The sequence below is a fragment of the Mesoplodon densirostris genome, chromosome 2 (assembly GCF_025265405.1).
Source record: "Mesoplodon densirostris isolate mMesDen1 chromosome 2, mMesDen1 primary haplotype, whole genome shotgun sequence".
NCBI lineage: Eukaryota > Metazoa > Chordata > Mammalia > Artiodactyla > Ziphiidae > Mesoplodon > Mesoplodon densirostris.
The window spans coordinates 135,543,820-135,558,911 of NC_082662.1; the positions used below are offsets into that span (position 1 = coordinate 135,543,820).

The 15,092-nt window shown below is 46.5% G+C and overlaps 1 protein-coding gene, 1 non-coding gene and 1 pseudogene across 3 annotated transcripts in view; 1 reads left to right on the forward strand and 2 right to left on the reverse strand.

The window, feature by feature from the left end:
• The window catches only part of HHAT (hedgehog acyltransferase), a 363,504-nt gene that overhangs the window by 214,046 nt on the left and 134,366 nt on the right, over positions 1 to 15,092 (forward strand). The gene's annotated exons all lie outside the window — the stretch shown is intronic.
• LOC132483145 (nucleolar protein 56-like) lies at positions 4,206 to 4,767 on the reverse strand (annotated as a pseudogene).
• On the reverse strand, positions 5,021 to 5,103 carry LOC132484816 (small nucleolar RNA SNORD86). The gene has a single exon (XR_009531363.1). It is a non-coding gene; the product is annotated as a small nucleolar RNA SNORD86 (small nucleolar RNA).

Below are 15,092 nucleotides of genomic sequence, written 5' to 3' on the forward strand. Positions count from 1 at the left end.
CTTTCCTGGAAGTATACCGCTGGAGAGCACCTTAGAGGTTGGAAGAATGTGGGGTCGTACTTGTGGGACCCTTCTTGTTCTGTGATGGCCGGGAGAAGAAAACATATTTCCTTTTGTAAAAGAGGAGATGTTGGAGAAATTGGCATAGTTTTTTTTTTTTTTTTAAATTAACTGCATTTATTGGCTCCAGTAAACTCTTAGCATGTACTCTGGGTTGTCACACTGTATTGAATGCTTAGCGTTTGGAAGGAAAGAAGCTGCAGCATGCCTGAAATTAATCAGCTGCATCTTTTACGTTGATGGAAGCAATGTCGACTTCTCTGGGATTACATCAGTTTCCACAAAGGCAAGAGCCCTATCTGTGATCTCAGCCTTCGCAACTGCAGGGAGGGACATGTTTCCTTTTAAGTTGTTGGAGTGCTTCACTGAGCTATGGGGCAGGAAGGCGCTGTCACGTTTAATGAAATGTGAGCAATTTTGGTATTGGCGTTTTATGATGACTGTGGGAAAACTCAGTGTGTTCAGTCCTGCATCTGATAGAAACCAAAGGGAAGACTTTCAGGAAACAGTAATCACAACTCACTTAAGAAATAGCCTCAGAAGAAGAGTATTGGCTGGAATTCTTAATGTGATGCTACAAAAGAAAAAGGAAAAAAGTGACCAATCTAGGAAAAGAGATTACAGAAGAAACCAGCTCTTTGATTTTAGATAACAGGATGGCTTGTTTAAATTTAGCTTAGTTAAGTTTTGGCAAGAAAGTAGAATTGACTAGTGATGTTCAGTTTGATTCTTGCTGACCGAGGCATATTTCTTTTTACCCAGAATTGTAGCCATCCCTACCCCTTTTATGAAAGGTATATTATAATTGCTTTGTACCTACCTCCCTGCCCCCTTCTAAGTTCCTCAGGTTGGGGAATCGGTTTAAGTAATACAGGATGCTCTCGTGACTTTTAAAAGAAAACCTGGAGACATCCCTCTTACATATTGTCTGAAAGATAAAATTTGTCAGTTTTTTTTTTAAACAGTTGCTCCTACGCTTATGCATGTAAAAAACAGGAAAATATTCACCTGTGTTTTCGTCTTATTCTCTGTATTGTTTATATTTAGCTATTTAATCCATTTCAAATATTTCAAATAAGAATCTAACTTAAAAAAAAATAGCAGGAATTCCTTGGTGGTCCAGTGGTTAAGTCTTGGTGCTTTCACTGCCGTGGGCCTGGGTTCAATCCGTGGTTGGGGAACTAAGGTCCCACAAGCCTCATGGCACAGCCAAAAAAAAAAAAAAAGCAAAATAAATTTTCTTTACCATCACTTTCCCTTTTTATTCTAAAGTCCATGTGTGAGTGCATCAGAGCCATTACTTTTGTCCTTAGGAGACTGTTTTGATATCCTGTCAGGACCAGCAGAAGTGCAGTGTGGCAGTGATGCCATGGGTACTTCTTAGGCAAACAGAAAAAGGCAGTGAGCCTCAGGCATGGCCCTAAAGCTATTTGAGAAGCTCTCTGGAGTTAATACGCTCATCAGAAGATAAATTCCTTTGCATAAGCAAACAGATTCTGCTTAGAGAATGTTCAGTATAGTGCAGATTCAATCCTGTACAAATGCTAATGTATCCATGAAACAGCACAGCTGTGCCCTTTTGAAGCGTGATTTTGTTCTGGTGAGAGAGAAGGTAGAATGGGCCAGCTGCTCACTTCTGTAGTGTCTTTTGCTCTTCTTCTGGAGGTTGATCCTGGGATCCCACCCTGGTCTGGAGGGTCTTTGAATTGTCAGAGGGCAGCACATTTCAGTGATGTGTGAATTAATGGTTCACTGAATTCTGAAATAAGCCAAACGGTTTTTGGTTTTCCCTTAGTGACAAAACCAGCCCCACAACAGAACAGAAGCTTCATGAATCACAGGGTAGTTTTTCTCCACCTCTATTCTGAGCACCCTGAAGTTCACCACCACATTTGCTATAGTTAACGGTGCTGATAAAGAAGTCATTTGAAATATGTCTTGGATTGTGTGTTGTCCAAAATGTTCAAAAGAGTCTGCCTTGCATCTTTAAGAAGTCTAGTAGTCAAAAGCGAGATTCATTTCGGGCTGAAGGCGTCCTCCTGAGAAGGAGAAGGAAGAGTGCTGGGGATAAGCCTCTCTCTTTCCTGTGTCTCCTCAGGACACTTGAGACCTGTTTAGGCTCTGAGCTGCTCTGGAAGCGGAGACATTGAGGAAGAATGTGGGCATTTAGTAGCTTAGAAACAACTTAAATACATACTTGAAACCATTATGTGTGTGTGTATATATATATATATATATATATATATATATATATATATATATATATTGATTTATGCATGCATGCATGCAGTTTGCGGGCCTCTCAGTGTTGTGGCCTCTCCCGTTGCGGAGCACAGGCTCCGGACGCGCAGGCTCAGCGGCCATGGCTCACGGGCCCAGCCGCTCCGCGGCATGTGGGATCTTCCCGGACCGGGGCACCAACCTGTGTCCCCTGCATCGACAGGTGGACTCCCAACCACTGCACCACCAGGGAAGCCCTATGTATATTTTTATAGACAAATATAAAAGGAGGGAAGATAAAACCAATATGTATCTATTTTTCAGCACACACAGAGGTGATAACCCAGAGGCCAAATACCTGATTTGTTACATAGGATTTTGAATTTGTTATTGTGTGACTATAACACAGAAGTCAACTTTTGTTTGTCTACGTAGATAATTTTTTAATAGTGGTATAAAAAGTAAATGAGCTGATGAAACAGCTGCCCCCACCTGAGGGAGCCTGAACTCTGCATTTCTGCCCCTGATTAGGCACTGCCGATCCCCTCTTAGTGGCAGTGGGAGGAGAGGTGTGGCACTTGGGTCGGAGCCACCAAGTCCCCTTGGTCCCTGGCCACTGCAGACTCCTCTCCTTTGCAGGGACTGCAGCCTCCCAGCCTTCTTTTTAAAGCTTCCTTTCATTCAACTTGTGGAATTTGAAACCAGCAGCTCATGAGCTGTGTGGTGTTCCAGTAACAAAGTGTTTTCAGTAAAAAGTGAGGAATATGTGCGTGAAGAAAGCCAGATCCCAAAGGGGCCCCACAGGGGCAGGTCATAGGATGCAGGCAGGATGCTGAAGAGAAGGTGACTGCAACCACCGTTGCTCCCGGGCCCTGTCAGCTTCCAGATCCTGTTGAGTCTGTCTCCTCACCATCTCTCACATCGCCCTTTCCTTTGTTTCTGGAGGGAAGATACGCGCCTTTGTCAGTAATTTGGGCTTCTTACCTCATAGGGCTGTAGTGAGGTTTAATACTATATGCAAAACACTTAGCTCCGTGCCTGGAGACAGTGGGGACGTAGTAGGGGTTAGTTTTGTCCTTCCCCCTACCCCCCTTCACCTCTGGAATCAGGGTAACAGGGTTTGAGTCCTGGCCCCTCTCCTACCTATGTGACTTTAGGCAGCTCACTATCCCTTTCTGAGCCCTTGACGACTTACCTGATGCGTCTCTCCCTACTCAGAACCAGTCAGTGATTCTCTTTCCTCTGTCAGAACCAGACTAACGCCCCCCCCCCCACCCCACCATGTCCTGGGTCCACCACAGTAGGTCTCAGGCTCCCTTTCCATCTCATCTCACCATTATTCTCCTTTGGGTCACCGCCAAATGGGTCTAAATGCTGCTTTCTGTCTTTCCCCCATTCCCTGGCTTCCTTTCTTGGCTCATGTGTTCCCTGTGCATGAAGTGCCCACCCTGCCCCCATATCCAAGTCCTGCTGCTCTCAGGTCCATCTCAGATGCGGCCTTCTCCATGCTCAGCATAAGTGTCTCCATACTGGGCCCATTGTCTTGTTTTTAACAGGCTATATGTCAATTATATCTCCATTTTAAAATAATGTAATATTTATTCCATTAAAAACAAAGAGTAGAGCAGTGGACTGAGAGAGTTCCTTTTCTTGGTGACAGAGCTGAACCAGTGTCTCTAGTCTGACTAACCCAAGGACGTAGAGTGTAGGGAAGTGGCCGCCTGAGCATTTGGCACCATTAATTTTAAAAAATGTTTAATGAATACGTTTTATTTCTCAAAAATTTAACATGACTTAGTAACCATCTCCTTTTTTCTTTCTTTTTTTTTTTTTGACTCGTGAATTTGTTTTTATTTTTATTGGGCTATAGGGGATGGGCTGGGAAATATCTCTGTAAGTTATGCCCTACTAGGGAAATGTCCATTCTAATTTTCCTGGGATAGCTTTCGGAGCTTTTTCTTTTTCTTGGAGCTGCTGCTCTTGCTGGCAGCAGCCTCTTCAGGTTCACTGCTGAGAGGCTTCTCCTTGGAAGAGAATTTCCTCTTTTTCTTGGGGACTCCTCTTGTTTCCTGACTCTTCAGGGTCACTATCTGGTTCCTCTTTGGGGAAAGATTTCTTCCTCTTGGTAACACTTTCACTGCCAGCTGTCTCTTCAAGATCACTACTAACCAGCTCCTCCTTGGAAAAAGATTTCTTTTTTTGGGGTTTGGAGGAGACAGATGGGTCTTCCATCCCATTCTCCTGAGGAGCCTCCTGGGGCTTTTGCTTCTTCTTCTTTTTGGGTCTTTTCAACTGTCTCCTCACATTCCTCTGGGGTCCTACTGCTGTTTTCTGAAGACGCCAGGGCAATCACAGCCAGCCTTTTCTTTTCCTTCTTCAAGCGTTTCTTCTCCTGTTTCTCCAGCTTCCTAGTAATCTCAGCAGCCGCTTCCTCTGCCTGAACTGTTGCCTCCTTCATGACATCCAGATTCTTTCGTGGAATCTCTCCAGTCTCACAAAAGGACAGCTGCTCCTCAACTTGTTCTCGAGGCTTCTCCCCAAATACACTGGTAGGTACCTCAGAGAAGCAATCGATTCGTGAGGCAATACTGCATTTGTTTGCCAGGTATCGGGAGATGCAGCCTTCGTTCTTTGCAGCTGCTCGGCCAATGAAGGTAGAGTGGAAAATGAGTCCCTATTTTGGGGTGTTACCCCTTGTCTTCAGGGCTCTGGAAAGTTGGTCCCTGTGCTGGGCCCAGGGAATCACTCAGACACCGGGACTGGCCGTCACCCCCATAGCAGAGGCCTGTACAGGTCAGGGAGCCCTGGTCAACCTTTTTTCTTTTAATCCATTTATTTATGCAACCAATTAAGTGGTCTAAGCACTATTCCAGGAGCTGGGATAAAAGCAGTGACGAGTAGACTATACCCCTGCCCTCCCTTGGCTTGCCTTGTGTGGGTGAAGACAGAGGAAACAAGTAAGCAAGCCCTGTAATGCCCGTGATGTGATGGAGAAGCCAGGTGGGAGAGCTAGCTCCCTTCGATAGCATGGGCAGGAGGGGCCTTTTGGAGGCGGTAGGTGACCCTGGGTAAGAGAAGGGTGAGTGGGAAGAGGCTTCCGGGGGAGATCTGAGGCTGGGCTGTTTCAGGCAGAGGGAAGGGCAGGCGCCAAGGCCCTGAGATGGGAAGGAGCCCCTTGAGGAAAGGAAGGAGGGAAGCCCGTGGGGCTGGAGGATGTGGAGCATGGAGCCAAGAGTCCAAAATGATTCTGGAGGACGAGGCGACGGCCAGACCATGAAGAAGAGCAGGGTCTCTTTTAGATGCAGTAAGAGCCATTGGAGGGTTTTCAGTAGGGGTGTAACAGGGTCTGTGTCAGGCTTAGCTAGGAATTTAGTGAAATTGTGATCTTTGAACCTCAGCCATTACCATGCTGCTCTACCGTGAGCTGGAGCTTGGTGACCCAGGCCTGTCCTTGCTCCTCAGGGAAGTTTCTTTGACAACCAGCTGCTGTGAAAGCTACTCTGTGTTGAGTAACAGTAGCCCTAACTATCCTTTAATTTCCTTCTGTTTACGTTTGCTTGGTGTGTTGTAAAAGGTGTGATTATACATGTGGACATGAACCTGGAGGCAGTTAAATGATGGTGGAACCTGGCAATAGGCATTTGGAGACCGTGGCTTGGCTCTGGGAAGGCCACCTGGGGTGGTGTTCGTAGCTTTCTCACAGGGACAAGTAACCATCTTGTCTCGTGAGCTCTTGCTCCTTCACTGTGGGGTCTCTGAAGGTCCAGTTCCATGCTCCTGTCTTTGTGCCGCTCCCCTTGGATGTCGGCCACCCTCAGGACAGGAGGCCTCCCTCCTCGATCTAAGTACAGCACTGGTGCCCCACCTTGGGGCTGCCTGGAGGAGAACTCCATCTGGTTCGCTCATGAGAGCTGTTGCATAATGAGCTGGTATATTCTTCCCTCATATTCTTGGTTGGTACATTCTCAGTTTTTGTCACAGACTGAACCCCTTCCTGGCTTCCCCCATCACAGTCACTGTCCAAGACAGCATTTCTCTTCCCCCAGACTCCAACATCTGGAGTGATTTGTAGTCTTTTCCTTTCCTTTGCAGAATCTTAGGATGGAAGAGCCTTGATGATTAAGCCTCACATTGCAATACTTTTCAGTTCTTAGAAGATTTCTCAGATCCACTCTTGCTTCCTTCCTACTGCTACCACTTCTGAGGAAGAACTTTCCAGAATTGTTCATCTTCATGGCTGTGCTATATCGAGTTTGTTAATTAGAAAATCCAGATTAAAAAAGAAAAGAAACCCTTAACGCTCCAAGAGTTGAAATGCATAATTCACTTCCCACCATACATAGCTTCTATCAATATAGATGTTCTGGTGAATAAATGTATCCTTTAAAAGATTGAAAAGAGCCCCTGGTGAATTAATTGAGAAAAATTGCAATATAGAGACATAATTTTAAGTGTACAAAGCTCTGGGTCAGAGGAGGATGCTGCTGAGTGAGATGGGCTGTAAAATCCATGGTCCAAACCAGTACAGATGGGGTATTTATTCAACAGGGCATTTGTTAAGTGGTGGTGGTGTTGCCTTCTTTTTTTAAATTTATTTATTTTATTTTGGCTGCTTTAGGTCTTCATTGCTCCCTGCGGGCTTTCTCTAGCTGTGGCAAGAGGAGCGGGGGCTTCTCTTGTGGAGCACGGGCTCTAGGCGTGCGGGCTTCAGCAGTTGCAGCATGCGGGCTCAGTAGTTGTGGCTCATGGGCTCTAGAGCACAGGCTCAGTAGTTGTGGTGCACGGGCTCTAGAACACAGGCTCAGTAGTTGTGGCGCACGGGCTTAGTTGCTCTGCAGCATGAGGGATCTTCCCAGACCAGGGCTCAAACCCATGTCCCCTGCATTGGCAGGTGGATTCTTAACCACTGCACCACCAGGGAAGCCCAGTGCCTTTTAAAAAAATTCTTTTCCTAATTCCTGGGATTGTTCTGACCTGTGGGGCTTCTGCACCAGGTAGAAGCCAGAAACTTGCTTTCCTTTGTCGTAAGAGTCTCCTCCCCTCTATTTAGCTTCTACTGAGAATGACATGTGGAGGGAGGGGGCTGTGGAATGCATTCTGGTGATCCTGGCAGCAGTGCCGTCCAGCGTGGAGAGGCAGATATCTGGCTGGCCGCTCCCCTGAGCACAGTGGCAGGCACAGTAGGATCCCCATCAGAGCAGTGGTGGTGTGATTTGACAACAGTACCTGACTGCATAGCCTCCAAGCCTGGCTTTGAGACCCTCTCTCAGAGATTGTGCAAACTGCTGATCCTTCCTTAATCAATTCCTTTCATATTAAAACTAACCAGAGTGGGTTCTGTTATCTGCAACTAAAGGATCTGATGTAACTACTTACCCAGTGATGTTTGGGATGTCTCGCTCAGCAGGGGGAGTACATGATCTTTACTTGGCTTTGCCCATGAGCCGCATCGATTCCACACACCAGATTTAAATAAAATTGCAGTTAGTTTTTGCATCAGTAACAGAAGCAGCCTGTGAAATGGAAAGGGCATTGGATCAGATACAGAAGGCCGTGGCTCTAGCCTGCCTTGCCGCTTTCTCGCTGCAGTGATGTTGTGCAAATCACTTCTCCTGTTGGGGCCTTTGTTTTCTTATTTGTAAAATGAGAAAATTATACCTGATAAACTCTAAGGTCCCTTCCAATCTCGGCAGCCTCTGATGAGCAGCTTTGGTGTTTTTATTCTTAGAGAGCAGCTCCTGTTGTCCAGATCTGTGCCCTTTAATACAGCAGCTACTAGCCACCTGTGGCTATTTAAGTTTAAATGGTTTAAAGTCCGACAAAATTACAAATTTTGTTGTTCCTCAGTTGCACTAGCCACATTTTAAGTGCTCAGTAGCCACGTGTAGCTATCATCTTGGACAAGGCAGATATAGAACGTTTCCATCATCACGAACATTCTCCTGGCTCACACTGGTCTATGTGATAATGCCATGTGTCTACTTCCTTTCTAGAGGCGCCGGGTGTTCAATTGTATTTCTGCCTCCTTAGTTGAAAGATCAACATCCATCTTATTAGCCATTCAGCTTGCCCCTAAAGGAACTCCTTATCTACTCTTACCCCCTCCCAACCTCCCCTTTGTCCCATCCCTACTCTCCCCCCATCCTAGGGATGGCTCCCCACCCATATTAACCAATGCACAAACCTTGGGGTCGGTCTGGAAGTGCCCTTCGTCACCACCCTTCACATCCCCCATTTTGGTCCCTAAGTTCTGTCAGTTCCTCCTGTTAAATATGAACCGAACGTGCCCTGTTTTCCTCATTTGAACTGTGTGCACCATAACCGAGGCCCCTCATCTTCCATTTCCCTTCTATTGTGAGCCTCACCTTTACTTTCTTCCTCATTCCGCCTGTCCCCTCAGTCCAGCCATTGAATCGAAACACAGTTTACAGACAAACCAACAAAAGGCAGTTTTAATCAGCCATTTTCCTCCCTCCACAGCCATGTATTCAACTGCCTTTTCCAGACTTAACTCTTAGCCCCATGAGCAGCCACATTAACTTCTTTCTGTTCCCTGAACAAGACTCGCTCCTTCATTTTCTTCTTTCTTTTTGTGCGTGTTTGCTTCCCTCTTCCCATGTAGGCCTTCTCAGCACTGGGTCCAGAGGTCGCCTCTCTTGCAGAGCCCTTGCTGGCTCCCCCAGAGGAGTTAGGTGCTCCCCCTGGGGCACTCTGCCGTCTTGAAGGTCACGGTTGGTGGCTTGGGGTTCAGGCTCCGGTGTTGGGCTGCCTGGGTTTGAATGCTGGTTGCATCACTGTTGATTCTGTGACCAACTTGACAGCTCTGTGCTTGACTTTCCTCATCTCTACAATGAGTATTAGTAATAATACCTAATTCACAGGCTTTTTTTTTGAGGATTAGGTGACATTGATATATTTAAAGTGCTTAAAATAGCCCTCAGCGTGGAGTAGGCACTTAATAATTGTACATTGTTGTCACCATCATTATACTTCACTTGACTCCTTGTTCATCTGCTGGGGTGATAGCAGACTGAATGGCAACACCAATTTTTTTTTTTTTTTTTTTCGCGGTACGCGGGCCTCTCACTGCTGTGGCCTCTCCCGTTGAGGAGCACAGGCTCCGGACGCGCAGGCTCAGTGGCCATGGCTCACGGGCCCAGCCGCTCCGCAGCATGCGGGATCCTCCCAGACCGGGGCACGAACCCGTGTCCCCTGCATCAGCAGGCGGACCCCCAACTGCTGCGCCACTAGGGAAGCCCCCAATTTCTTTTTTAAAAGAGAAATCTAGGATGGTGCTTTCTCTTCGGTTCGATGATTGACATGTAAGCTCCGTGAGCTTGCTTTCTCCTCCATTTTCCTTTGAACACCTGGCAACAGGTGGTGTGTCCACAGGATGGATGTGAACAGGTGGAGTTGGCTGAAGCCCAAACCCAAGCCAACACTGTCACTTACTAGCAACGTGACTTGACTAGCAAGTTTTTTCATATCACGGCTGCTGTTTCCCCATTTGTGAAATGCTGCTTTTAGGAAGAAAGTCAGGCACTTCAAAAACATGAGTTAAATCAAGCAAATCAATACCACATGGGTGAGATCAGTTATTCTAAATGCAGGGATCCACTCATTTATCATCCGATCATTTTAGTACCTACTGTGGGCTGGAACACAGTAGGAAGCAAATAGAGACATGGCTCCTGCTCTCATGGAGCTTAGGGTTTGGGAGCAGAGAGCTGTCTGTGGGAGATCATACACGTATGTGGACAAGTATAGTAGCCAGTAGTGCCAAGAAGGAGACACATGGTCCTACAAGTGCGTAGGGCACTTGACCCAGGAGTGGAACAGGAGCTTCCCGGGGGGGGAAGGCTCCCCAGGAGGCAATGCTGAGGTGGAGGGAAAAGTATCCTCAAAGAGCAGGGTGCCAGGAGGAAGGACAAAAAGAAGGTCCTAGTGGTTGAAGCGCAGAGTGACGGGGGCACAGGGAGGCTGGGAGGTTGTCCTGGACCAGGCCATGCAAGGTCTTGAGTGCTGTTTGTTGTTGTTTTTACTTTTGTTTTTTGTATTTTTGCGGTACGCGGGCCTCGCACTGTTGTGGCCTCTCCCGTTGCGGAGCACAGGCTCCGGACGCGCAGGCTCAGCGGCCATGGCTCATGGGCCCAGCCGCTCCGCGGCATGTGGGATCTTCCCGGACCAGGGCACGAACCCGTGTCCCCTGCATCGGCAGGCGGACTCTCAACCACTGCGCCACCAGGGAAGCCCTGTTTTTACTTTTGAACTGTATGCCCTCCTCCTCGCTCTCCTCTGCATTGATTCAAGTCCTTGGATGGTGAGAATGACTACCTTAGCCTCTGTGTGCATCCCTGCCTCTCGCCTCACCCTCCTCAAATCCACCCTCTACTCTGCTGCCACAGATGCCTCAAAAAGGAGGCTGGGTCCTGTCATCTGTTGAAATCCGCCTGAAGCTTTCTCCTCATCAGGCCACACAAGCCCTGTGAAGGTCTGACCCTGCCTCAGCTCCCCCCACTTTCCCTCCTGCTGCCCTGGCACCAGCCATAGTCACGCCGAGCAGTGTCGCCCTAACTGGTGATGCTCTCTTTGGCTTTTATATCCTCTCCCAAATGTTCTTCCCCTTCCCCCTCGCTTCCAGGCTGTTTCCTACTCAGCCCTTCAGTCCCAGGCCATCCATCACCTCTTCAGAGTTGCCTCCTTGCTCTCCAACATGTATCCACAGCCTCTTGTGATTTCTTTTTTTCCTCACAGCTCTTATCCCACCACGTCATCATGGCCCACTTCCTGTCTCCCCAGAGAGGCAGTGAGCTCCATGAGGACCATTTGTGATGTCATTTTTGTCTATCAACATCTCCTGAGACAGGACCGTTAACTGGGGGGGGGGGGGAAGTGTTGATATGTGTTTGTTAAAATAAGCTCCACTGAATGCTGTTTGAAAGATCAAAGTCAGGCAGGGAAACAACCTAACTGTCTACCAACAGAGGAATGGATAAAGAAGATGTGGTACATTTATACAATGGAATATTACTCAGCCATAAAAAAGAATGAAATAATGCCATTTGTAGCAACATGGATGCAACTAGAGATTGTCATACTAAGTGAAGTAAGTCAGAAGGAGAAAGACAAATACCATAGGATATCACTTATATGTGGAATCTGAAATATGGCACAAATGAACCTATCTATGAAACAGAAACAGACACACATAGAGTACAGACTTGTGGTTGCCAAGGGGGAGGGGGAATGGGGGACGGATGGACTGTGAGTTTGGGATTAGCAGAGGCAAACTATTATATATAGGATAGATAAACAACAAGGTCCTCCTGTAAAATACAGGGAACTATATTCAATATCCTGTGATAAACCATAATGGAAAAGAATATAAAAAAGAATGTACATGTGTGTATAACTGAGTCACTTAGCTGTACAGCAGAAATTAACACACCATTAACACAACTATACTTTAATAAAAAATTTTAAAAAAGTAATCAGTCAGGCTCAGATTCTAAGCAGTAACTTGGAAATGGGTGACTAAAGAGTTTGCTGGGAAAGTGTAGCTGTAGTTAAAAATTACTTACGCATATGTATTCTAACATATCTGAAGTCCTCACTTAGACAATGGAATTGATGTACTGAAGGGAAAAAACCTTCAGTAGAAAATGCATAGTGTAGCCTATTAATTAATGTACTAGAGTGGGAGGATCTTTATCACTAATATGTCAGTAATACTAATAATACCAACATTTAAAATGATGAAAACTTTTGTATCAATTAGAGAAGATTCATTTGCATTCAGAAAACCTGTACCCAAATGAGAAGAATGTGTGACGGGACAGTCAGCGAGCTGGGAGTTGGGCATACCATGCAGTCTGTAGGAATGAGGAATTGCTAATGTACCAGGGAGGAGGTATGATGCTGTGAGTCAGTGTAGCGATTTTCTTCTCCATCATTTCTTTTGGGGGATTGTCAAAATCCTGGTGTGCTCGTGGGAATATGTTACTCCTTTGAACATGACCTGTTAATAAGTGCAGCCTTGGAACCTTGGGGATGTTTCCAAATGTTAGTCAACATACAAGATCAAGGTCTGTTGCAATGAGGATGATACGTGCTGTTGAGTTGGTGGACATCAGACAGAACATTGAAGCAAGCACACCTGTGAGGAAAGGGGTCGACTTGCTATGGGGCAGGTGCTTGGTAGGGCACCAGCCTAGTACCAGGAGATCAATGTTTGCCAAGAGTTGGGTAAAATTTGCTTCCTAAGTAGAGTGGACATTTGCTCCATACTCTGGCTACTCAGTAAGTACCTTTTGAAAATCCTTCTGGCTTTGGGAAATGTCTGGCCTTCTGAACTCGACCTCCTCAAAGTACAAATCAAAAAATCACTTTCTGCATCTCCCTGGCAGCTAGTGCCAGAATGTATTATAGGCTCTGCCAGTCACATGCATCAAAGGGGTAACTTTGGGGCTTCCCTGGTGGCGCAGTGGTTGAGAGTCTGCCTGCCGATGCAGGGGACATGGGTTCGTGCACCAGTCTGGGAGGATCTCACATGCCGCGGAGCGGCTGGGCCCGTGAGCCATGGCCGCTGAGCCTGCGTGTCCGGAGCCTGTGCTCCTCAATGGGAGAGGCCACAACAGTGAGAGGCCCGCGTACCGCAAAAAAAAAAAAAAAGGTCGGGGGGGTAACTTTGATTCAGAAGGCAGTTAGGAGAGGCATCCCACTGCAGTGTTTCTGGAGAGGGCGGTAGTAGCATCTGCAGTAGGGCCTGCAGGGGCTCTCTGGTGAATCAGTCATCTCCCAGCCTGATTCACTGGTCCACCCAGATGTTCTGTGACCTAATGTCCTTAAGAAGTTTCTATTCTGCTTCAGTTATCTAGAGTGCATTCTGTTGTTTACAACTAAAAACTCTGAATGGTATGGGAGCCTATATAAATGGACATGGCCAAGGCAACTCTGTTCTCACAGCAACTCAGTGCTGACCAGAGACCATGGGAATCTTGAGGAAACTGGATAGTTTCATGCTTTTGGTTGTGCTGCCAATTCAAGGTGTTTCTGGTGTAATGCGAGGCATACAAACTTGACAAATCTCAGGTTATATAAAATGGCACACAAAAAGATAACAGGACTTACGGAAAAATAGAGTTGGTTAGATCACCCCAAATCTATGAAACTCCATCCAGAACGCTAAGAAAAACAACAATCCTAATAAGGATATCAGCTCAACTGGAAAGTCACACTGAATTACTAGGAAATAAATATTCTAGGCAATATCAGCCTTTACCTTAAAAGGTGACGGTACCTTGATGGAAGGGGGATAGAGACTGCTGAGTTCTGAAGGCAAGGTTAGAGGGAGGTGGGGAAAAGTACTTGCAGGCTTTACACAGATTTCAGTGATGACTGAGGTGGATGGCTCTGGATCCTTGTTTTGTGATGTTCTTTTACACTGCATCTTTTTTTTTTTTTTTTTTTTTGTGGTACGCGGGCCTCTCAATGCTGCGGCCCCTCCTGCTGCAGAGCACAGGCTCCGGACGTGCAGGCTCAGCGGCCATGGCTCATGGGCCCAGCCGCTCCGCGGCATGCGGGACCCTCCTGGACCGGGGCACGAACCCGCACTCCCTGCATCGGCAGGCGGACTCTCAACCACTGTGCCACCAGGGAAGCCCAACACTGCATCTTTGAGATGCTGTGCATTATGTCTGTGACAGAGCATGTGGCTGTACTAGGCCAACAGGTAAAAGGGGTGGGATGAATGGGTACCTGGTACAGTAATGTAATCAGCTCTGTTAGTGAGCTTTGTGTTCAGATGCTTTTACTTGCGGCTGAGATTAACAAGCTAAGAAAAAAATACATATAAACCGACACAATTTGTGTTTTGTATGGACGTTGTTCTCCTATTTATTTACCAGTGACATATGTACTATGGTATTTAGGGAAACGTGTGCTATAGTAGACGAGAGTGTATTTGAAAGTGTTCCATAAACCTGAAAATATAGAAGACCCTTGGCCTGTAGATAAAGGGACTGTGGGATAAAGGATCCCCAGCATTATTTAAGAGGAGGAACCCCAGGAGAAGAGTAGACTGTCTTATTGCTGAAGGCAAGAGATATGGCCTGGCATAGAAGTTAGAGGCACAGGCTGTGGACAGACCACCTCTATATGAATCCCTCCTCTCCCACGTGCTAGGTCTGAGCCCTAGTTTGATCATTTGTAAAATGGAGATAATAAGGTTACGGCCTTAAATGTGTTAATGCATGTGAAATACTTGGGGCAGTTCCCTAAATGATGGCTATTGTTGTTGACTTCTCATCTATCTGTCTACGATCTGATCTGCTCCAAGGTTAAGGAGAGAAAGCTCGCGTGATGTACTTCTCACAGGGTCTAACATGTAATAGGCATTCGGTCCACATTTGTTGAATTTGGATCCAGTGAGAAATATCCACATAGACTGCAACCAGCACAGTTTCCTTTCCTCCTCCTAAGTCAGTGTGGACACCGCTTACTGGCAAGGACCGGATGATCTGTATTGAAAGGACAGATTCAGGAGCACATTCTGGACTGGAGGGCTGTGTGTGCATCCCAGGTGCTTGAGGGTAGTAACATAAAATCCCAAGGGAAGGTCAGACCTTCAGACAGAGCCTGAATAGAAAGAATTTGCCTCCAGCCTGATTTCAGTTGCAACCAGGCCATTTCAATTAAAAACACTTTAGATACTGGAAGCCACAGCGTCTGTTTCTAATTGAAAGGTTATTTGCAGACAATATGTTTTTCATAGAGTGACATTTGTATGTGTTTATTAATACAGAATCTGTTGC